Source organism: Ranitomeya imitator, chromosome 4, assembly GCF_032444005.1.
Source record: "Ranitomeya imitator isolate aRanImi1 chromosome 4, aRanImi1.pri, whole genome shotgun sequence".
Taxonomy (NCBI): Eukaryota; Metazoa; Chordata; class Amphibia; order Anura; family Dendrobatidae; genus Ranitomeya; species Ranitomeya imitator.
Window position 1 is genome coordinate 529,816,078 of NC_091285.1, and position 25,738 is coordinate 529,841,815.

The 25,738-nt window shown below is 45.7% G+C and overlaps 1 protein-coding gene across 1 annotated transcript in view; it reads left to right on the forward strand.

The window, feature by feature from the left end:
- The window catches only part of LOC138674586 (uncharacterized), a 434,601-nt gene that overhangs the window by 125,513 nt on the left and 283,350 nt on the right, over nucleotides 1–25,738 (forward strand). The gene's annotated exons all lie outside the window — the stretch shown is intronic.

The window sequence follows — 25,738 nt, forward strand, 5'->3', positions numbered from 1 at the left end:
ATGTCCTCATATGACCTCGAGCCTGGGAACTTTTCCCATGCTCCAGGGACATCCAGCAGGGGGCGCATCACTGCGAATGAAGGTAACTACAGGTTATTGACCTACATTACCTTCATTCGCTGGGGTTTACAGCCACGAGCAGCGCTGCATTAGCAGAGCTCCTGGCTGTAAAATATTTTAACCCCTTCAGATAGATTTACAACGTGGGACGTTACAGATCTACGGAAGGTATGTATATTGTTGGTTTATTATTTTTTATTTGTTACAGAGCGAGGGTCTTCAGCGAGTGGATTGAGCGTACAATAAAATATTACAACAAACGGTGTGTTTATTTCTTTAAAATACTTTTTAATATTGTGTGTGTGTTTATTTTTAACACGTTCATACAATTGGATTAATAATGGATAGGTGTCATAATTGACGCCTCTCCATTATTAATCTGGCTTAATGTCACCTTACAATAGCAAGGTGGCATTAGCCCTTCATTACCCCATATCCCACCGCTACACAGGAATGGGAAGAGAGTGGCCAAGTGCCAGAATAGGCGCATCTTACAGATATGCCTTTTCTGGGATGGCTGGGGGCAGGTGTTTTTAGCCAGGGAGGGCCAATAACTGTGGACCCTCTCCAGGCTATTAATATCTGCCCTCAGTCACTGGCTTTACTACTCTGGCGGAGAAAATTGCGCGGGAGCCCCCGCCAATTTTTTCTGTGATTTAACCCTTAAATTTAAGAGCTAGAGCGCTGAAATTTTGCACATACACACTACTAACATTAGTAGTGTGGAATATGGAAAAAAGGGGGATATGACATGGTTTACTGTATGTAAACCATGTCTCAAATCATGTCGGGTTTTGGCAGGAGAAATGAAAAGCCGGTAGCGCTGAAGTTAATATAAATATATATATGTCTGAATGACATATATATATATATATATATATATATATATATATATATATAAAACGAAACCCGATTTTTAAGTAGAGATCGCCGACCGCCGACCCGATCCCAGAGTGGGATCGGGTCGGGTTTCACGAAACCCGACTTTGCTAAAAGTCGGCGACTTCTGAAAAGTGCCGATCTGTTTCGCTCAACCCTAATTGGGAGGTTTCCACTGTTTAGGCACATCAGGGGTTCTCCAAATGCGACATGGCGTCCGATCTCAATTCCAGCCAATTCTGCGCTGAAAAAGTAAAACAGTGCTCCTTCCCTTCCGAGCTCTCCCGTGTGTCCAAACAGGGGTTTACCCCAACATATGGGGTATCAGTGTACTCAGAAAACATTGGACAACAACAAAAAAATACAAAAATACAAAACTGGGGGCTAAAAAATAATTTTTGTGGGATTTTTTTTTTTAATTTTCACGGCTCTGTGTTATAAACTGTAGTGAAACACTTGGGGGTTCAAAGTTCTCACAACACATCTAGATAAGTTCCTTGGGGGAGTCTAGTTTCCAATATGGGGTGACTTGTGGGGGGTTTCTACTGGTTAGGTACATTAGGGGCTCTGCAAACGCAATGTGACGCCTGCAGACCATTCCATCAAAGTCTGCATTCCAAATTGCGCTCCTTCCCTTCCGAGCCCTCCCATGCTCCCAAACGGTGGTTCACCCCCACATATGGGGTATCAGCGTACTCAGGACAAATTGGACAACAACTTTTGGGGTCCAATTTCTCCTGTTACCCTTGGGAAAATACAAAACTGGGGGCTAAAAAATAATTTTTGTGGGAACATTTTTATTTTTTATTTTTACAGCTGTGCTCACCACACATCTAGATAAGTTCCTTAGGGGGTCTACATTCCAAAATGGTGTCACTTGTGGGGGGTTTCAATGTTTAGGCACATCAGTGGCTCTCCAAACGCAACATGGCATTTCATCTCAATTCCAGTCAATTTTGCATGGAAAAGTCAAATGGCGCTCCTTTGCTTCCGTGCTCTGTGATGCGCCCAAACAGTGGTTTACCCCCACATATGGGGTATCGGCGTACTCAGGATAAATTGTACAACAACTTTTGGGGTCCATTTTCTCATGTTACCCTTGGTAAAATAAAACAAATTGGAGCTGAAGTAAATTTTTTTGTGAAAAAAAGTGAAACGTTCATTTTTATTTAAACATTCCAAAAATTCCTGTGAAACACCTGAAGGGTTAATAAACTTCTTGAATGTGGTTTTGAGCACCTTGAGGGGTGCAGTTTTTAGAATGGTGTCACACTTGGGTATTTTCTATCATATAGACCCCTCAAAATGACTTCAAATAAGATGTGGTCCCTAAAAAAAATGGTGTTGTAAAAATGAGAAATTGCTGGTCAAATTTTAACCCTTATAATTCCCTAACAAAAAAAAATGTTGGTTCCAAAATTGTGCTGATGTAAAGTAGACATGTGGGAAATGTTATTTATTAAGTATTTTGTGTGATATATCTCTGTGATTTAATTGCATAAAAATTCAAAATTGGAAAATTGCTAAATTTTTCAAAATTTTCGCCAAATTTCCATTTTTTTCAAAAATAAATGCAGGTAATATCAAAGAAATTTTACCACTAGCATGACGTACAATGGGTCACAAGAAAACAATGTCAGAATCACCAGGATCCGTTGAAGCGTTCCAGAGTTATAACCTCATAAAGGGACAGTGGTCAGAATTGTAAAAATTGGCCCGGTCATTAACGTGCAAACCACCCTTGGGGGTAAAGGGGTTAAGGGAGCCAACACTATAATTTTTTAGTTTCTTACTATTTACGTAGTTAAAGAATATTTTCAGATTATTTTTTCTCTGTCTGGCAATGAGTCTCAATCTTTGCTGCCTTGATTTGCTTTTTACAGAATTTATTTAATTTCTGTATTTATTTAATGCCTCATCACTACCTACTTCCTTTAATTCTCTAAATGCTTTCTTTTTGTCACTTATTGCGCCCCTTACAGCTCTATTTAGCCATATTGGTTTCCTCCTATTTCTAGTATGTTTATTCCCATACGGTATATACTGTGCACAGGTCCTATCCAGGATGCTAATAAACGTCTCCCATTTTCTTTGTGTATTTTTATGTCAGGATATCGTCCCAGTTAATTGCACCAAGATCCTCTCTCATCCGTTGGAAATTTGCCCTCCTGAAGTTCAGTGTCCTTTTAACCCCTCTACTACACATCTTATTAAAGGATACATAAAAACGTATTATATTGTGATTACTATTCCCCCCAACCTTTATATTTGCTACGCGGTCTGGCCTGTTGGTTAATATTAGGTCTATATATATATATATATTAGGTCAGTGCTAGAGGTGTATCTATCTAGCCTTTCCTGCACTCGGGGCAAAGGATCAGTTTGGCGCCCCCCACCCAAGCCTCCCCCATTTGAACCTTAACTCTATTGAAACTGTATGACCAAGCCAAGGTACATACCTGAATCCCCATAATGTTAAAATAGATTCCAACAAGAAAATTGAGTGTTTTGTAGCGGCGCTAGTGCAGGTGCATAAGATCAGCTGCAAGTATAATCCCAAACCGCATCGGGAGAGTAAGGCTAGAAGATATATAATAAAATATAATACCCGGGCTTTGAAATATGCACTAGTAAGATACCAATAAATGCAAAGATTATTGCAAAAAATTACCTTTTAGGTAGTATACAGTGGGCTGTCTGACGCTGTATGTTGAGAGAGGCAATTTCAGGGGAATGTGTGTGAGTTCAACTAAAGAATAAAAAAAAAAGGTATTTGGTATGCACACCTGCAGTGCCCCAGAGATCTGGTCGTTGCAGTATGACACTCTGCCACTAAGGGGAGTGATGGTACGTCTGATGGCACTGAAGGAATTCTCCTGACCAGGTATCACCAGCACACATTACACTTCACACTCCGGCCACTAGGGGGAGCAAAAGGCTTTATTTATTGGGCCACTCCTCACACTGGTAAAACTAGGGGTTGGATAGGAAGTTAGTCAGAAGCTGACTGGGTTGGATTCAGGCAACATCCCGTGGCAGGGGGTGTTGCAGGGAGAAGACACCGGGGGGTCCCTGTCAGGCGTGGGAACCTGGTAGGTGCCTAGCGAACAGAGCAGAACGTAACGGAACCGCGCCTGCACACCCCTCAGCGGTATCCTAAGAGAGAGACACACGAAGGGAAGGATATTGTGGAACAGTGAGAAACGAGATCAAGCACAAAGGAGAACCAGTAGGAGTCGTGCCGTGAGACCGAGGCAACATCCTACTGAGGCGCGTAGCCGGTGGCCGGAACACCGCGGGAGTAACTGACTCTAGGCCTTACTTCGAACTCCGCAGGACAGTTAATTATAGGTTGGCTGTCTACCTTAAATTTCCTACGAAGACATAGGGGGCAACGCGTGGAGAGGGGTGTCTCTAGGGTCCCGGAAGTGCTCTGAGCCTTCCCGTCATACGGGTGCGTCCTAGCCATAACATACTGGGGGACGAGAAACTAGTAACATCTGGATCAAGCGAGAGAGAATTAGAAAGAACGAACGAGAACAGAAGTTGTGAGGACTATTCCGAATGCTCAGCAGGATAGGACTACAACACACAGGCGCTAGTGGTAGGCACTGATTTCTACCTGCAAAGGGAACTCTGGAAGTGCCCATCGGACCGGCCGATCTCAGATAGCCCTGTTAAGCGTGCTCTGGATTGAGGATCCTGAAGTCTTCAGTAAAGAGGTAAAGAGACTGCAACCTTGTGTCCTTGTTATTGACTGCACCTCACACCATCACCATCCATCTTACTGGGAAGCCCTGGGGACATACTTCGCCTGTGGGAAGGTATACCATCCAGCTGCCATTCCATCACCCCAGCGGACCCTACAGCAGCGTCGGTCACCCTGACCGAACACCACAGGTGGCGTCACGAAACCTTGACAGACTCCTATCACCTTTTATTGGACGCCCCTTAGCAGGGTCGCGGACTGGGTCTAGCCACCGTGACAGCCTCAGAACCGAACCAGAGAGGCCCGGTACCGAGAAATCGTGGCCCTGTGTCTGGGGGCGCTCCACACCTATTTAGCAGAAAATGTGCGGCAATTAAAGGTACTAAAGTGGGTGTATCTAGATAATTCTCTGCTGCTTGCAGATACACATAAAAAATAGAGCACAATAAAATTAAGTCTTAGTGGAGGATATCCCTCTTAGATTGGCATTATAAGAACGGCAGGACTTTTAGTGAATAAAAGAAAAGGTACCTGTGAACTAAGGTACGTTGTTTCCGAGAGGAAATGTCCTTATTGTATAAAATAATGGAGTGGTACTTATCTCCTTAGTGCTATGAGTCCGGCTTGTAGGAGAGTTGCTGAGCGCACTGTCCCGGCCGGTGACAGGCGCTCGTGGTGCTTCGCTGTACTAAGCAGCAGTATGCAGGACCTGCGTGACGTTCGGGTCACGTGACTAGCTCGGTCACGTGGTGCCCCTGTATGCAGTACGGTGTGTGAGAGGAGCCAATAACCAACGCGTTTCGGAATTACAACGGATTCCTTCATCAGGGTTGGCTCCCTCTGTGTCACAGGGCTTTAAATACCCTCAGTTCATCATGATCGCAGGTGTTAATCAAAAGCAAACAGTTCGACTTCCTTATTTAACCCCTTGGGTTTGAGAGTGTCCAATTCAAAGATCAATCTTGTTTCTTCTCTAGACATCTGTTTTAGATAGTACCCATTCCGCCAATCCTTTTTAACCACCTTAATGCCAGTTACTTTAACCTCTTGTAGGGACCCCCATGGCAGGCTGCAAAGTGTTTAGACAAAGGATGTTCATCATATTTATTTTTTATATTGCGCAGATGCTCATTGATTATCTTGCAAAGGGGGCGTTTTGTGCGCCCTACATACATTTTACTGCAGGGGCATTCAATCGCATATATTACCCCCTGTGTGGTACATGTAATGAAATCTGTAATCTGTATATGAATATTATTCTGAGATGACACAAATTTCCGTTTTGACAGATGCAGGTGTTAGGAGTCGAGTTTCCTCTGCTGCACAGGGGGAATCTCGATCCGTGTCTGCTGCGGTCTCCCATTCTGCATCGGACACAGTGCAGCCTGCTCAGCGGAGACGTCGCTCCCAGCGTCTCACTAAGACTGATACTGTGCAAAGGGTTACTACTGCCTCTCCAGGCTCTGCTATTGTACCCTGCACTGATCTGCGGCGAGCAGGCTTTTCTGGAACTAAGTCCTGCTTTGCACACACTGAGCATGCCCAGGGCAAGATCTCTCAGTGGAGATCTAGGGTCACATGCTAACGTACTGCAGCAACTTCCATTGGTCCTTCTTGGAAGGTCCTTGTAGGTGTTAGGACTAAGTCCTGCTTTGCACTCTGAGCATGCCCAGGGCAAGATCTCTCAGTGGAGATTTAGGGTCACATGCTCAGGTACTTCAGCAACTCCATTGGTCCTTCTTTTATGGCCCTGTACGTGCTGCAACTATTTAAGGCTCGCATGGACGCACGTCCATGCGCTAGTATCAAATGTGTTTTGGCTTCTGCTAGTGGATACTATACTACTCTGTTCTTATGTGGTGTGAAGCTGTAGCATTGGGACTGTACACTCAGGCAGGCAGCTAGCGTCAGTGGGGGCAATTAGCCGTTGGCTTAGCATCTGGTTCCTTCATGTGTGTGGTTAGCACAGAAGAGTTCCAGAGCAAGCACAACCCTAGTTAGGGTTTCAGTTTTGTGTTCAGCTCGATTCTGTGAGGCAACAGAGTTCGCTATCAGTTCACACGGGGTGAAGCTTAACCCACGTGTGAGCTCAGAGTCCATCCGCCTTTACTTAGCAGCAGATATCTCTGCACGGTGGATCCCAGGCTGTGAACGCACCTTGTAGCTATCTACCTATTACTCGGTGCGTTCCGCTAGCCCTAACAGTATACTAGTGTTAGGATCTGGCTAATTAATGGCGGCTGAACAGCGATTGCAGGGGTACATCCAGCTGCTGGAGGGCCGGTTGGCGACTCTTGAGCGTGCAACCTCGGAGGTGGATGTTACCGCAATAGCTGTTCAGGCTGCTAGCGTGGCTGCAGCAGCTTTACCCACTGCCACCGCTGTTCCGACTCTATCTCACCTCCCTTGGCCTGAGAGATACTCAGGGGACAGTAAGTCCTGTAGGGGTTTCGTGAGCCAGTGTGGTATACACCTCGAGCTTCTGGCTGCACGTTTTCCCACTGAGCGGGCAAAGGTGGGATTCATAATCTCTCTCTTGTCGGACAAAGCGTTGGAGTGGGCTACGCCGCTGTGGGAGCGCAACGATCATGTAGTGTGGAGTGTTCCTTGGTTTCTGGACACTCTGAAACAGGTCTTTTTAGGACCTCAAGTCACCCATGATACAGCGCTCCAACTGCTGACTTTGACTCAGGGTTCAACCATGGTCAGCCATTTTGCTGTTCACTTCCGGACTTTAGCGTCTGAGTTGGAATGGCCAGATAAAACCCTCATTTCCGTATTTTGGAGGGGGCTGGCTGACCATGTGAAGGACGCTTTGGCTACTAGGGAGATTCCCGCCATACTGGAGGAGCTCATAGCTGTATCAACTCGCATAGACCTTAGTTTTCATGAGCGAAGGTTGGAGCGAGCCCAGTATAGGCAGAGGTTTCGGCTGGCTCCCACCTTCGCCAGAACTTTGGAATCTCCAGTCCAGGCGTCCGAGTCACATGAGGCCACAGAGGTGACACGAGTGGGATCCAAGTTCTAGTCCGCTCATGCACATAAGGTCTGTCATGTTTGCCGGCAGTCAGGACATCTTGCCTCCAAGTGTCCTCAGCGGTCGGGGAAACGTCAGCGTCTAGTGGCAGTTGGAGGAGGTACACTAGGCACGGCAACATTTGCCTCAAAGTTGTCCTTCAAGGGGACAATTACCATCGGTCCATCCACTCTTATGGTAGAGCTATGCGTGGACTCTGGGGCGGAGGGTAATTTTATGTCATCCGCTTTCGCCCAGCGTCATGCAATACCCCTGGTGATGCTCGCCAAGCCAGTAACCACTCGAGTGGTAAATGGGTCGACACTACCCTCACAGATTACCCACCAAACCATTCCTATCACGCTTTCTGTGTCTCCATCACATCAGGAGATTATCTCCCTATTAGTCATTCCAGAGGGAATTGATGAGGTCCTGTTGGGGATACCATGGCTACGCTATCATTCTCCTCATATAGAGTGGTCCTCTGGGAGAATTTTGGGATGGAGTAAATCCTGCGAGGGTAGATGTCAGAGGGAGTGCGTTCAGGTTGCTACAACACAGGTACCCGCAGATCTTTCCTCTCTCCCCAAACACTATTGGCCCTATGCAGACGTGTTCTCCAAAAGGGCTGCGGAGACCCTTCCGCCTCACCGCCCCTATGACTGTCCTATTGACCTCTTGCCTGGTGCTGAGCCTCCCCGTGGTCGAGTCTATCCGTCATCTCTCCTGGAGACGGAGGCAATGTCTCAGTACATCCAAGAGAATCTGGCAAGAGGATTCATTAGGAAGTCAGTGTCACCTGCAGGGGCTGGGTTCTTCTTCATACAGAAGAAGACTGGAGACTTACGTCCATGCATAGACTACAGGGGTCTTAACGACATCACCGTTAAGAACAAGTACCCATTACCCCTGATATCTGAGCTTTTTGATAGGCTACGGGGAGCAAGGGTGTTTACAAAATTAGATCTGCGGGTTGCTTACAACCTGATTTGCATCCGTGAGGGGGACGAATGGAAGACGGCTTTTAACACCAGGGATGGGCACTATGAATATCTGGTGATGCCCTTCGGGCTCTGTAATGCTCCAGCCGTTTTCCAAGACTTTGTGAATGACATTTTCCGGAATATGCTCACCACCTCGGTCGTAGTCTATCTGGATGATATTCTCATCTACTCTCCAGATATTAACTCCCATCGGAGAGATGTTCGCAAAGTCTTCGACCTCTTATGGGCAAACTCCCTCTACGCCAAGTTGGAGAAGTGTGTGTTTGAGCAGGAGTCCTTGCCTTTCCTTGGTTATATCATCTCTGCCCAGGGTTTGGCTATGGATCCTGCCAAGCTACAGGCTGTGATGGACTGGCAGGAACCCCATTCACTTAAAGTGGTGCAGCGCTTTATGGGGTTCAGTAACTACTATCGTCAGTTCATCCCACACTTCTCAACTTTGGTAGCTGCCTTGGTTGCCCTCACCAAGAAGGGAGCAAATCCCAAGTTGTGGTCAGAGGAGGTCTCCAAGGCCTTTCTCTCGATTAAGTCACACTTCGCTAGCGCAATGTGGCACCCCTAGGGGTATTTGCCACAAAAATAGTTACTGACAGTAAGTACAAATACTAAAATAGCAAGACTGCACTACCACCTCCGGCCAGAAGGGGGAGCTCCAGAGACTCCCCTTGATCCATTCTGGTCTGAGAGAAGAAATGGCAGTTGGGCCAAGGAGCTGAAAGTGAGAGGTCATACATTTGAATCTCTAACAGCCCTGTGACTGTTACCAGGCCTAAATCACCGGCCTGAGGAGAAGAGGGATAGAGAAAAAGGACATTGTGAGAACCGGGTAGCATTAATCACTACCCAGAACAGGCGCAAAGACGGATACCGGATCCGTGGCTGTATTCATTATATATAATACAGCAACCGGAAAAACGTGAGGTGATATCAGCTTCACTAGGGCCGGACGCAGCAACAGACACAGAGTTCAGCGGTACTCCCAGAGGGGGTAAACCGATAAAAGGACTCGGGTTGCCCGTCGAACCAGGACCCGGAGGGGACAGATTGGGCCGGCAGCCAGTTCACATACAGCAGCAGGGCCACACAGAAATTGCGCACAATAAGAGGCGAAGACCCCGGCAGGGTCAAAGTAACTCAGAGTTCCCATACAGACTCCGGTGACAGGACTGGTTGTAAATCCTTTTAATGTTGAAGTAAACTGGTTAAACGTTTTAGTGCCTCAGTCTTTCATTTGGACAATAGCCATCTATCCAGGATCGAGATCGTCACCGCTGGGAGAACCTGCTGCTGATCAAGTAAGTGCCTGTCCCCTCATGATACCCCTTACACTGTGCATTGCCTGAGGCCACAGCACCGGGTCAAGCCACCCGTGACATCCCCCTCAAGAGACAGACTCCATTGGTCTGGTGCTGGGTATCCCGGTCCCCTGGGCGTCACAATTGGCGTCACGAACAGGATCTAGCCAGCCCGTATACCGGGTATTGTGTGCCGTGATTGGAGCCCAAAACTGTGAAAACTGGGATGAAAAATCTTGAAAATTGACTTTATTAAAGAAAAATCCATTCCCCATTGAAAACTATTGAAAGTGACTTTTCCCCATTGGTTATAATGGAGTAAAGATGGCCGCCATCCCCTGAGGTAATCACTTCATAACCGTTAGGCACGAGACTGTTAATTGAGCTACGCCATCACCTGAGCCCCAGTCTAACTGAAAAACTTCAGAATCCGCCATTACAGAGCGCGGTGGGTGGGAGCATCAGGGGGCGTGTCATTGTGGGCGGCACCAAGCTGAGCGCTCTGACATCAGAGCAAGGGGAAAATCGATCCTGCTGCACAGCGGAACGAATCTACACTATCCCGACGGAAGCGGAGGACCGGAAGGGTCCGGATTAACTAAGGGGGCACAGTATGTCGCAGCACGGAGACGCCGCAGCACTCGGCAACGCTAATGCAGCTGAAAGACAGAGTGTCAATAGAGAGTCCGGCAGCGCAGCGGTGCAAGGAGTGGCGCCCATCATGCCGGTGCTGATGCCATATACCCCGGGTGGCCCATGGCTTCCAATGTATGAAGGTGAGCCTAATACCCTTGACGATTTCAGAGAAAAGATGCTGGCCCATTTTGACATGTTCCCTGTGGGTGAAGTTCAGCGTGTTAGTCTCCTGATGATGCAGTTAAGTGGCCATGCTAAGCGAGAAGTCACAGCATGGGCAGCTGATCTAAAAGGCACTGTTGAACGCATATTTGCTGGATTAAAAGCTACATTTGAAACCACGGCCAGCAGCAAAGCTAAAATACGATTCTTTAGTTGCAAACAAAAAGCTAATGAGGGCGTGAGAGACTTTGCCTTAAACCTGCAGGAAGCCCTTAAATCACTTACACTGGCTGAACCCATTTTTAACACCGGAGCGGATAAACTGCTAAGAGATCAATTTATTGAGGGACTCTACACCCCTTCTCACCGGGGGCATGTGAGCATGCTTGTTTTTAAGAACCCTGAATTGACATTTGCCCAATTAAAGGAGATCGCTATACGTCTCCAGCTGGCAGAGGCACCTCGGGATCAGGATCCTGCGCAACCCATGGCAGAGGCACCTCAACAACAGGGAGTGCCAGTGACATCAGCTATGTCCATTGCTAAGCCCCTGGGGCCCAGTACTAATGAGGCTCTTCAACAAAAGCTTGACTCTTTAGCTGATGTTGTTGCTTCAATGGCTAAAACCATGCAGGAGATGAGAGGACACAAGATGGAGTTGGCAAACTGTAGAGAGGATGTTCCATGGATGAGACCCCGGAGATACCCGACATGGAGAGGACGACCCCGCGACCGCTACCAACTGGATGGTCAGCCCATTTGCCGCCGTTGCCAGCAGCCGGGCCACTTTGCACGAGATTGTGATTTAAACGGGAATCCCCTGGGAATGCGGGCCGCTTCGCAGGAATGAACTTTCAAGGCCCAACACCCTGGCACGACAGGTACATCGGAGGACGACCCATTATCCCTATCGTGCTGGACGGAATTCCCCTCAACGCTTTGCTGGACACAGGTTCCCAGATTTCATCTATACCGTATATCCTTTATAAGAGGTACTGGGCTGATGCAGATATTGATAAAGGGCCCTCTGATGTTGAACTAGATATATGGGCCAGTAATGGTAAGTTGGTACCGAAACTACGATTCAGGGAGATGACCATAAAGATTGGTAAAGTAGAACTGAAGAAACAGGGTATAATTGTTGTTGATGTTGACCGGCGGAACTGTGAACCAACTGTATTGATAGGAATGAATGTGTTAGAGAACTGCTTTTCCGAAGTCATTTCTGTCTTACAGCAAATTGCTGAAACTGCCCAATCCTGCCAGCAGAGAGTTCTCCGGAGGGAAATAAAAGTATTGATGTTAAGGCAACAGGTAGAAGTTGCAGGTGGAGAAATCGGCAGTGTGAGGGTAAGTGATCCAACGTCTATTGTAATCCCACCAAAAACAGAAATGCTGGTATGGTGTAGAGCAGCCATTGGTACTAAGGGACGAGATTATCAAGCCTTAATAGAACCAGTGTACACCGACAGCAGGCCCACTATACTCACAGCACGAGGGATAGTCGAGGTACACCGGGGACGAGTGCCGGTACGACTTTTGAACTGTGGAGAGGAAGAGGTCACTTTGCCAAGGTATGCTACAATGGCAAAGCTATATACTGTTGACAACAATGCCATCACAACCATTGAGCCCTTAGAACCAACCTGTCAGGTGGAAGGCAATGGCTCAGATGGAGAAATGGAGGATTGGTGCCAACAGCTACACGTGGGCATAAATTCAACACCTACCCATCAAAAACAAGGGGTGTATAGGCTAGTGACGGAATATGAACAAGTCTTCAGTAAACACCCATTGGACTTCGGACGGATAGAAGGGGTAGAACACACAATCCCCACAGGTGACCATCCCCCAATAAAAGAAAGATATAGACCCATACCGCCCGCTCACTATCAATGTGCAAAAGATATGCTGAGGGAAATGAAACAGGCCAGGGTAATAAGAGATAGCTGTAGCCCCTGGGCGGCCCCTCTAGTGATTGTCAAAAAAAAGGACGGAACCATGAGAATGTGCGTAGACTACCGGAAGATTAATAACATCACCCATAAAGACGCCTACCCCTTGCCTAGGATAGAAGAGTCCTTAACTGCTTTGAAATCTGCTAATTATTTTTCCACCTTAGACTTAACAAGCGGGTATTGGCAAGTCCCTGTGGCTGAGAGAGATAAGGAAAAGACGGCATTCACCACACCAATGGGTCTATGTGAATTTAATCGCATGCCGTTCGGACTCTGCAACGCATCCGGTACCTTCCAGCGGCTGATGGAATGCTGCCTCGGACACAAGAACTTCGAGACCGTCCTCCTGTACCTAGATGATGTGATCGTCTACTCAAAGACTTACGAACAACACTTAATAGACCTGGCAGAAGTGTTCGAAGCCTTATCCAGGTATGGCATGAAAGTCAAGCCATCCAAATGTCACCTTCTCAAGCCAAAGGTACAGTACCTGGGACACATCGTGAGTTCGGAGGGAGTAGCACCAGATCCCGAGAAAATAAGCGCCATAAGGGATTGGCCAAGACCTACCAGCGCAAAAGAAGTGAGACAATTCCTGGGATTGGTGGGTTACTATCGCAGATTTATAAAAGGATTTACCAAGTTGGCAGCACCCTTGCAAGACACCTTGGTAGGGCAGACGAAGAAACCTTCAAACCGAAACCCTCCTTTTCAGTGGAACGACGAAAGGGAAGACTCCTTTGAACAACTAAAGAAGGCACTAACCGGAGAAGAGGTTCTGGCATACCCAGATTACCATAAACCTTTCATCCTCTACACCGATGCCAGTAATGTGGGACTAGGAGCGGTGCTGTCACAAAAGCAAGAAGGTCGGGAGAAAGTCATCGCCTTTGCAAGTAGAAAGCTCCGGCCTACTGAAAGAAATTCAGAAAATTACAGCTCCTTCAAATTGGAACTACTGGCAGTAGTTTGGGCTGTGACGGAGCGTTTCAAACACTATCTGGCCGCTGCAGAATTTATTGTCTATACTGACAACAATCCGTTGACCCACCTGGACACAGCCAAATTAGGTGCGTTAGAACAGCGATGGATAGCCCGGTTATCTAATTACAACTTCATAATCAAGTATCGAGCAGGTCGCAAGAATGGAAATGCCGATGCCCTATCCCGGATGCCACACTTGAGAGATGTAGAAGAGGAAACGGGGGAGCTTGAAGAAATTGAACTACCAGCCTTCCATCGTCCCAAGGCAAAACATCATCAGTCAAGTACCTATCAGAAACAACAAGAGGTGAATTTTAATCCGTTAGCACACCATAGATGGGCTGACACCCAAGACAGCAATCCGGCTGTGAAGTTGGTGAAGGAACTGTTGACTGAGCAAAGTGCATATCCCTATGAGGATGCCCCAGAAGAGACGCATCAACTCTGGAAAGAGAGAGGCAAAATGTTCCTGTATCAAGGGAAGCTCTGTAGAAGATACACCAATCCGAAAACACATGAATTGGTTTGGCAGATTATTGTGCCTAAACAAGATGTGAAGATGGTCCTCGAAGCTTACCATAATGGTGCTGGTCACTTCGGTTGGAAAAAGTTAGAAGTACTTCTAAGAGAAAGATTTTATTGGGTCGGGATGAGAAAATCAATCGAACAGTGGTGCAGAAATTGTGGCCCGTGTAACCTCAGAAGAAATGATCAAAAGAACCAAAGAGCACCACTGCAGCCCATAATCACCAAACAACCACTTGAACTTGTAGCCATGGACCACGTGAAGTTGACACCAAGCCGGTCCGGCTATGTCTATGCCTTGACCATCGTGGACCATTATTCACGTTTCTTGGTAGTAGTACCCGTAAAAGATCTGACAGCAAAAACAGCAGCCAAAGCGTTCCAAACGTACTTTTGTAGACCCCATGGATATCCGGAACAGGTTCTCACCGACCAAGGTACAGCCTTTGAATCAGAGATCTTCAGAGAATTCTGTAATATGTATGGTTGCAAAAAGATCCGGACGACGGCCTATCATCCACAAACAAACGGCTTATGCGAGAAGATGAACCATATTGTAATAGACCTACTAAAGACTTTACCTGAGACAGAAAGGAATCAATGGCCAGAGAAATTGCCTGACTTGGTGGATCTGTATAATCATGTCCCGGTGAGCTCCACCAACTGCACCCCAGCTTACCTTATGCGTGCAAGACCCGGCCAATTACCAATCGATCTAGAAATGGGAATTCTGAAACCAGACGCAGAAGTTCAAGACTCCAATTGGGATATCATACGGCAAAAGCAGTATCGCCAAGTGCAAGAGAGTGTGGAAAGAAGCCTTCAGCAAACTAGAGAAAGACAAGAGCGAACTTTCAACCAGAATGCTCTAGCGACCCCATTAAGACCGGGTGACCAAGTGCTCAAGAGAAATCGTCGAACCAATAAACTGGACAATCAGTGGGAAGCCGTACCCTACACAGTTTTACCAACAAGAGTGGATAATCCTAAAATGTGTCTCATTAGCAAAAACGGAGGCTTAACCTCTGTACTAGTGTCAAGAGACAATCTTAAATTATGTCCGGAAGCATTGAAAGAGCCAGACGTTGTCCAGCCAGAACCAGAAGTTATTCAACCCATACAGGTTCAACCAGTAAAGGAAAAAGAAGAGGAAGTGTATCACACCTGTATAGGAGACTTTCCCAAAACCCTACTAACATACCATGGTGCAGTAGTGGTTCCCATGGTGGCCTTTTACCCAACACCGAACCCAATACCAGAAGTCCCAAGACAGGAAGAGGCTGACCCCGTACTACAGGAGGTTCCAGGCCAGGAAGAACAGATTCCTGGTCAGAGTAATCCCATTCACGGTGGACTTGCCAACTCCATAGTCGTGGAATTATCTTTAGCAGAGCGGGCAGATACTACATCTGCAGTAGACAGTAGTACACCACATGAAGAGACACCGCTATTACGTAGATCACAGCGTAGTACCCAGGGTCAATTACCGGCCAGGTATGCAGATTACCAACTATAAAGCTCATAATGTGAATTGTATATATGTTATGCCGTATATAGTTAAACAGAAAATGTAGTATAGTCATTGCTATCAGTCTGCAACGTTTAAGCCCAGTGCCTACAGAGACTTGTCTGTATGAACTTATTGCATATTCTTGAACTTTTTATCAGCCCGGAGGCACTAAATCAAAGCTCCGGAAAGACTGCTTTTTGAACTTTGCTTTTTGCTCTTTTTGAACTTTCTTTAGACTTTATATTGATAACTCCGTTGGAAAAATGGAACTAAATTCCTGGACACTAAGTACAGTGCCGTTCCTAATACCTTCAAGGATAGAACTGTATTAATGGACGCTATTTGAAGTGACTTTTTACAGAACTCTATTTTTGTTTCCTTGAGTGGTTTTTGTAACTTTTCATTTTTAAGACTCTGTACATATTAATTGTTATTTCAAAATGTTATTGTCCCACAGTCCCGGAGTACTGTTCTTAACTAAGGGGGAATGTGGCACCCCTAGGGGTATTTGCCACAAAAATAGTTACTGACAGTAAGTACAAATACTAAAATAGCAAGACTGCACTACCACCTCCGGCCAGAAGGGGGAGCTCCAGAGACTCCCCTTGATCCATTCTGGTCTGAGAGAAGAAATGGCAGTTGGGCCAAGGAGCTGATAGTGAGAGGTCATACAGTTGAATCTCTAACAGCCCTGTGACTGTTACCAGGCCTAAATCACCGGCCTGAGGAGAAGAGGGATAGAGAAAAAGGACATTGTGAGAACCGGGTAGCATTAATCACTACCCAGAACAGGCGCAAAGACGGATACCGGATCCGTGGCTGTATTCATTATATATAATACAGCAACCGGAAAAACGTGAGGTGATATCAGCTTCACTAGGGCCGGACGCAGCAACAGACACAGAGTTCAGCGGTACTCCCAGAGGGGGTAAACCGATAAAAGGACTCGGGTTGCCCGTCGAACCAGGACCCGGAGGGGACAGATTGGGCCGGCAGCCAGTTCACATACAGCAGCAGGGCCACACAGAAATTGCGCACAATAAGAGGCGAAGACCCCGGCAGGGTCAAAGTAACTCAGAGTTCCCATACAGACTCCGGTGACAGGACTGGTTGTAAATCCTTTTAATGTTGAAGTAAACTGGTTAAACGTTTTAGTGCCTCAGTCTTTCATTTGGACAATAGCCATCTATCCAGGATCGAGATCGTCACCGCTGGGAGAACCTGCTGCTGATCAAGTAAGTGCCTGTCCCCTCATGATACCCCTTACACTGTGCATTGCCTGAGGCCACAGCACCGGGTCAAGCCACCCGTGACATCCCCCTCAAGAGACAGACTCCATTGGTCTGGTGCTGGGTATCCCGGTCCCCTGGGCGTCACAGCTCCCACCCTACATCGCCCCGATGTAGATAAGCCATTTGTCATGGAGGTGGATGCCTCATCCGTTGGTGCTGGAGCAGTTCTTTTCCAAAAGGATGCTCAAGGTCGGAAGCATCCTTGCTTCTTCTTCTCCAAGACCTTCACACCAGCGGAGAGGAATTATTCCATTGGGGACAGGGAGTTGCTAGCCATGAAGTTGGCTTTTTCAGAGTGGAGACACCTCTTGGAGGGAGCTCGCTTTCCCTTCCAAGTGTTCACTGACCACAAGAACTTGGTATATATACAGACGGCCCAATGGCTGAATTCTTGCCAGGCTAGATGGTCCCTGTTCTTCTCCCGGTTCCATTTTACTCTCCATTTTCTCTCTGGGGAGAAAAACATTCATGCCGACGCTCTCTCCCGCTCCATAGTGTCAACTGAGGAGGAGGAGGAAGAGGAGCCTCAGCTTATTGTCCCTTCTGAGAGCCTGAGAACTGTGGCTCCGGTTTTGCTAGAGTCCGTACCCCGAGCAAGACTTTCGTACCAGCGAATTTGCGACCGGAGGTTATCTCTTGGGCTCACTCGCAATTTGAGCACAATTATTGCCCCCACAACACGGAATTTCGTTCAACCAAATATAAACACAGGTCCCTTCAAACAATCTATAAAAGGTTTTTTTCTTTGCCAGAAGTGCAAAATGTGTAAGTCCCTGCATCTGTCAAAACGGAAATTTGTGTCATCTCAGAATAATATTCATATACAGATTACAGATTTCATTACATGTACCACACAGGGGGTAATATATGCGATTGAATGCCCCTGCAGTAAAATGTATGTAGGGCGCACAAAATGCCCCCTTTGCAAGAGAATCAATGAGCATCTGCGCAATATAAAAAATAAATATGATGAACATCCTTTGTCTAAACACTTTGCAGCCTGCCATGGGGGGTCCCTACAAGGGGTTAAAGTAACTGGCATTAAGGTGGTTAAAAAGGATTGGCGGAATGGGTACTATCTAAAACAGATGTCTAGAGAAGAAACAAGATTGATCTTTGAATTGGACACTCTCAAACCCAAGGGGTTAAATAAGGAAGTCGAACTGTTTGCTTTTGATTAACACCTGCGATCATGATGAACTGAGGGTATTTAAAGCCCTGTGACACAGAGGGAGCCAACCCTGATGAAGGAATCCGTTGTAATTCCGAAACGCGTTGGTTATTGGCTCCTCTCACACACCGTACTGCATACAGGGGCACCACGTGACCGAGCTAGTCACGTGACCCGAACGTCACGCAGGTCCTGCATACTGCTGCTTAGTACAGCGAAGCACCACGAGCGCCTGTCACCGGCCGGGACAGTGCGCTCAGCAACTCTCCTACAAGCCGGACTCATAGGACTAAGGAGATAAGTACCACTCCATTATTTTATACAATAAGGACATTTCCTCTCGGAAACAATGTACCTTAGTTCACAGGAGGTACCTTTTCTTTTATTCACTAAGAGTCCTGCCGTTCTTATAATGCCAATCTAAGAGGGATATCCTCCACTAAGACTAAATTTTATTGTGCTCTATTTTTAATGTGTATCTGCAAGCAGCGGAGCATTATCTAGATACACCCACTTTAGTACCTTTAATTGCCGCACATTTTCTGCTAAATAGGTGTGCATAACAAATACCTTTTTTTTTTTTTTTCTTTAGTTGAACTCACACACATTCCCCTGAAATTGCCTCTCTCAACATACAGCGTCAGACAGCCCACTGTATACTACCTAAAAGGTAATTATTCGCAATAATCTTTGCATTTATTGGTATCTTACTAGTGCATATTTCAAAGCGCGGGTATTATATTTTATTATATATCTTCTAAAATAGATACCAATAAAAGTAAAATTAATTGAGACATCAGTAGGTTAAGCGTTTTTGAATATCCATATTGAATCAGGAGCCCCATATAATCCTGCATAAAGGTTAATAGTGGCCCCATAAGATGCTCCATAGACACATTTGCCCAATATAGTACTGCAGAAACGTTGATTATGGCCCCATAAGATGCTCCATAAAGATAGTTGCCCCATATAGTGCTGCAGAAACGTTATGGCTCCATAAGATGCTTCATATAGATATTTGTGCCATATAGTGCTACACAAACGTTAATTATGGCCCCATAAGATGCTCCATACACACACTTGCCCCATGTAGTGCTGCATAAACGATTATGGCCCCATTCAAACACTTGCGCCATATAGTACTGCACAAACGTTATGGCCCCATACAGACACTTTTCCCATATAGTGCTGCACAAACGTTATAGCCCCATACAGACACTGCCACCATATAGTACTGCACAAAGGTTATGGCCCCATAAGATGCTCCATACAGACACTTTCCCCATTTGCTGTTGCTGCGATATAAAAAAAAAAAATTCACATACTCACTTCTCCGTCGCTCAGGCACGGTGGAGATTTGCATAGAACTTTATTAACACGTGAGGCTTATTGGATCTTCAATCTGGGTTCGAGATTTCCTGACTGGTTAAATAAGAGGAATGAATTAATGTTCCATTATTGATTCATACATTCATGTGCGACATTCAAATAATTTTTGCTTGTTTTTCATTTGTTTTTTATTTTATTTTTATGTGAATTGTCAATTTTCCTTTGTTCTTTTACTAGTAATAGGACCTTTCCGCTCATGTGATTTTTTTCTGTCATTTCATTGGTTCTGAGGTCTTTTTATACTGAATTCACTGTTTAGTAGATCAGCTTTGATAAAGACCGCTGTGCCGGTCGAAACGCGTAGCCTGCCTCGTACACTGCTATGGTGATGTCTCGGGAGCATTTTGTATTTTAATCATGTTACATTAATAAAGCATTTCTATTTTACCTGGGAGAAGCTGGAACCTTTTTTTCCTTTTCAAGTGTGTTTCATCACGTCTCATCAGGACGGAGTCCCGTGCTTCCCCGTGGGATCGGTGAGCTGGCTTTTTTCTTGTTTCATCTGTTTTCACTTTCAATATTCACCTGCTCCTCGTTCCAGCCGCCGCTCCATCTTCTTCAGCATCTTCTGCACTGACTTTCAGGCAGAGGGCGTGTACTACCCACGTCACCGCGCCCTCTGACCTCAGCGTCACTGCAGAAGACGCTAACGACAGAGCGGTGGCTGGAACGAGGAGCAGGTGAATATCGCGCAGCGTTACCCTCCCCATTATATTCACCTGCTCCTGGTGCAGTCCCTGCTTCCCCGGCGCCGGCAGCTTCTTCTGTACTAAGCGGTCACCGTTACCGCTCATTACAGTAATTAATATGCGGCTCCACCTCCCAATATTCATTACTGTAATGAGCGGTAACATGTGACTGCTCAGTACAGGAAGAAGCTGTCAGCACCGGGGAAAAGATGTGCAGGGACCGCACCAGGAGCAGATGAGTATAATTAGACAGCCCCCGCTCCCCCTCCCCTGCCGACCCCTGGGTATGACTCGACGAGGAGCCACCTTGGACCGCCACATCATCAGGCGGCCCGCTGGCACCCCCCTGTCGGCTGCGCCCGGGGCACATGCCCTGGCTGCCCCCCCTGGATACGCCACTGAGCAGTGCCCCCCTTCTTGTTGTGTCCTGAACCAGTTGTGAAAGGTAATTGTCCCTCATAGTTGTCAAAAACCAATTACCTTTGCTGGAACTGCAGGTTTCTGTTCCCCAATGTATCACAGGGTAGTTGAAGTCCCCCATTATAATGACTACTCCTTGAGTCACAGCTTCATCCATTTGCTTTATGAGGCTATTCTCCGTTGCTTCCATTATTTTTAGAGACTTATAACAAACCCCTATCAGTAATTTATTATTTTTTCCCCCTCCCCATATCTCACAGTAATCTATCAACCCGATCAGCGATGTGTCGGACTCGAGCGATAGGTAGGCAGCACACCGTTCGACGATCCTTGTCTTTGTGACAGATTGCCCTATCTGTTCCCCTAATAATTGAGTCCCCCACTCCCAGCACCTGTCTGGCCTGCACTGCTCTCCTATTTCCCTCCTTACTGGAGCAGACACTCCTCCAGCTTTCAGAGGACATGCCTGGCTGCAGCAGTGCTACCCCTGTACTGGCAGCCCCTCATCTGCCAACTTAGCAAACTTATTGGGGTGTGCCAGATCAGGACTAGTGTTGTGAGTTCTGTTTTTGGGCTCCCTCTGGTGGTTACTGATGGTACTGGGTGATTTGTGTTCTGCTGTCTCTGGTGTCCACCTGTTCTATTAGGATTTGGGAGTTTCCTATTTAACCGGGCTTTCTTGTCATTTCCCCGCCGGCTATCAAGGTTATCAGAGTGTTTTGTTACCTCAGCTTCTGGCTTCAGTAATCTTCAGGACAAGCTAAGTTTTTGATTTTCTTGTTCCACGTTTTGCTTTATTTTTGTCTTGTCCAGCTTGCATATAATTGTTTCTTTGCTGCTGGTTGCTCTAGCGGGCTGTAATTGCTCCTCATGTTCCATGAGTTGGAACATGAGTTCAAGTAATTACAGGATGGTTTTTTGAAGGGTTTTTTGCTGACCGCGCAGTTTACTTTTGTATCCTCTGCTATCTAGTTTTAGCGGGCCTCATTTTGCTGAATCTGTTTTCATACTGTGTATGTGCCTTCCTCTCATTTCACCGTCATTATATGTGGGGGGCTGCTATTTCTGTGGGGTATTTCTCTGGAGGCAAGAGAGGTCTGTGTTTCTTCTAATAGGGGAAGTTAGATCTTCGGCTGGTGCGAGACGTCTAGGATCAAGGTAGGCACGTTCCCCGGCTACTGTTATTTGTGTGTTCAGGTTTAGGGTCGCGGTCAGCTCAGGTTCCATCACCCTAGAGCTCGTTGGTGCTTGTCCTTTTGTGATTCCCTGCCATTGGAATCATGACAGACTAGCCTCCCTGGCACTCTTCCCTCTAACCGGCCTGCTGTCACCCAGCTTGCTGCCCCACTGTCCTGCAGCTCCATCCTACCATCCCCCTCATCTATCCCATTGAGCGTCTGCTCAGTGAGCAGAAGACTCCTTTCCATATTGTCAATGGATCTCAGTGTTGCCAGCTGCACATTTAGATTCAGAATCTGGGCTTCAAAATGCACAAGTGGTGCTGACATCTCGCACAGCAGTATACACCCTCGACTGGCTGCTCAAGGATTGCATACATGTGGCAAGACGTGCACTGGATGGCATTAACAATAGTGGAACACATTTCCTAATGGGGATTGCACCAGACAGAAAAGTTAAATAAAAAATAAATGCAAAGTATCAATAAAATACAAACAGCAATTCAGTAATTCCTCTCTTGGAAACTCCCTGAATCCAAAGTCACTGAATCTCAAGTCACACACTTACCGCCATTCGCACTTACGCTCAGGTCACACTCAGCTTGTTCACACTCGCTAAGCTGAAGATTTAAAGAGATTTTTTTTTCCTCTTTCCCCTCAGCAGCAATTCACCTTGCTGTTCAATGCACTTCCAAAAAGGACTTGAGCCCTAACCAGCTGCCCCTTATAAACCCTTGATTATGAGCCTCCACCCTAAATTAACCCCTTGGGAATATAGCTATTCCTAATTCAGCAACTCACACCAATTCACACAGGTATTTGATAAAAGTTCTTCACTGAATCTCAAGTCACACACTTACCACCGTTCACACTTACTCTCAGGTCACACTCAGCTCATTCACACTCGCTAAGCTGAAGATTTAAAGAGATTTTTTTTCCTCTTTCCCCTCAGCAGCAATCTACCTTGCTGTTCAATGCACTTCCAAAAAGGACTTGAGCCCCAACCAGCTGCCCCTTATAAACCCTTGATTATGAGCCCCCACCCTAAATTAACCTGTTGGTTTAGTAAACAGATCAATATATAGTTCACCTTCCTTTTCTTTGTATGTCATAGTATCTGAAAAACTTATGTTCTCTGTGCTATTCTGTAATGTAAATTTTAGTTCGGGCCAGATGTTATTAATATAACTGTCAAAAAGAAGGAGTGTCTCAATGAGTCCATTCCAAATGCAAAAAAAGTCATCGATCAATCTACTCCATATAACAGAATGCTGTTGGAATAGAGGATGGGTGTACACGAAATCTTCCTCAAAGGCTGCCATAAAGGCAACTGCGTAGGGGGGCGCTACATTGGATCCCATTGCAGTACCCTGTTGCACATAAAAAGTGTCCTGGAACATAAAATACTTCTCTCTGAGGATCAATCCCAATATGTCAGAGCAAAAATGTCTAATCCTTGTGTCGGTACCAGCTTCAATTAGTAATCTGCGTCTCTCATCCCTTTATCTTGTGTGATGGATGTATTAGACTTGAATAAAGAAGATCCAGGAAAACATACTCAGAAGGGAGGTAAGAACATTTCTAAAACAATCCACAGCGAGGAGATTGGAACAAAACAAAATCCTCTAAACTGCATGCTCGCAAACGCCAGAAGCCTGACAAACAAGATGGAAGAACTAGAAGCAGAAATATCTACAGGTAACTTTGACATAGTGGGAATAACCGAGACATGGTTAGATGAAAGCTATGACTGGGCAGTTAACTTACAGGGTTACAGTCTGTTTAGAAAGAATCGTAAAAATCGGAGAGGAGGAGGGGTTTGTCTCTATGTAAAGTCTTGTCTAAAGTCCACTTTAAGGGAGGATATTAGCGAAGGAAATGAGGATGTCGAGTCCATATGGGTCGAAATTCATGGAGGGAAAAATGGTAACAAAATTCTCATTGGGGTCTGTTACAAACCCCCAAATATAACAGAAACCATGGAAAGTCTACTTCTAAAGCAGATAGATGAAGCTGCAACCCATAATGAGGTCCTGGTTATGGGGGACTTTAACTACCCGGATATTAACTGGGAAACAGAAACTTGTGAAACCCATAAAGGCAACAGGTTTCTGCTAATAACCAAGAAAAATTATCTTTCACAATTGGTGCAGAATCCAACCAGAGGAGCAGCACTTTTAGACCTAATACTATCTAATAGACCTGACAGAATAACAAATCTGCAGGTGGTCGGGCATCTAGGAAATAGCGACCACAATATTGCACAATTTCACCTGTCTTTCACTAGGGGGACTTGTCAGGGAGTCACAAAAACACTGAACTTTAGGAAGGCAAAGTTTGACCAGCTTAGAGATGCCCTTAATCTGGTAGACTGGGACAATATCCTCAGAAATAATAATACAGATAATAATTGGGAAATGTTTAAGAACATCCTAAATAGGCAGTGTAAGCGGTTTATACCTTGTGGGAATAAAAGGACTAGAAATAGGAAAAACCCAATGTGGCTAAACAAAGAAGTAAGACAGGCAATTAACAGTAAAAAGAAAGCATTTGCACTACTAAAGCAGGATGGCACCATTGAAGCTCTAAAAAACTATAGGGAGAAAAATACTTTATCTAAAAAACTAATTAAAGCTGCCAAAAAGGAAACAGAGAAGCACATTGCTAAGGAGATTAAAACTAATCCCAAACTGTTCTTCAACTATATCAATAGTAAAAGAATAAAAACTGAAAATGTAGGCCCCTTAAAAGATAGTGAGGAAAGAATGGTTGTAGATGACGAGGAAAAAGCTAACATATTAAACACCTTCTTCTCCACGGTATTCACGGTGGAAAATGAAATGCTAGGTGAAATCCCAAGAAACAATGAAAACCCTATATTAAGGGTAACCAATCTAACCCAAGAAGAGGTGCGAAACCGGCTAAATAAGATTAAAATAGATAAATCTCCGGGTCCGGATGGCATACACCCACGAGTACTAAGAGAACTAAGTAATGTAATAGATAAACCATTATTTCTTATTTTTAGGGACTCTATAGCGACAGGGTCTGTTCCGCAGGATTGGCGCATAGCAAATGTCGTGCCAATATTCAAAAAGGGCTCTAAAAGTGAACCTGGAAATTATAGGCCAGTAAGTCTAACCTCTATTGTTGGTAAAATATTTGAAGGGTTTCTGAGGGATGTTATTCTGGATTATCTCAATGAGAATAACTGTTTAACTCCATATCAGCATGGGTTTATGAGAAATCGCTCCTGTCAAACCAATCTAATCAGTTTTTATGAAGAGGTAAGCTATAGGCTGGACCACGGTGAGTCATTGGACGTGGTATATCTCGATTTTTCCAAAGCGTTTGATACCGTGCCGCACAAGAGGTTGGTACACAAAATGAGAATGCTTGGTCTGGGGGAAAATGTGTGTAAATGGGTTAGTAACTGGCTTAGTGATAGAAAGCAGAGGGTGGTTATAAATGGTATAGTCTCTAACTGGGTCGCTGTGACCAGTGGGGTACCGCAGGGGTCAGTATTGGGACCTGTTCTCTTCAACATATTCATTAATGATCTGGTAGAAGGTTTACACAGTAAAATATCGATATTTGCAGATGATACAAAACTATGTAAAGCAGTTAATACAAGAGAAGATAGTATTCTGCTACAGATGGATCTGGATAAGTTGGAAACTTGGGCTGAAAGGTGGCAGATGATGTTTAACAATGATAAATGTAAGGTTATACACATGGGAAGAAGGAATCAATATCACCATTACACACTGAATGGGAAACCACTGGGTAAATCTGACAGGGAGAAGGACTTGGGGATCCTAGTTAATGATAAACTTACCTGGAGCAGACAGTGCCAGGCAG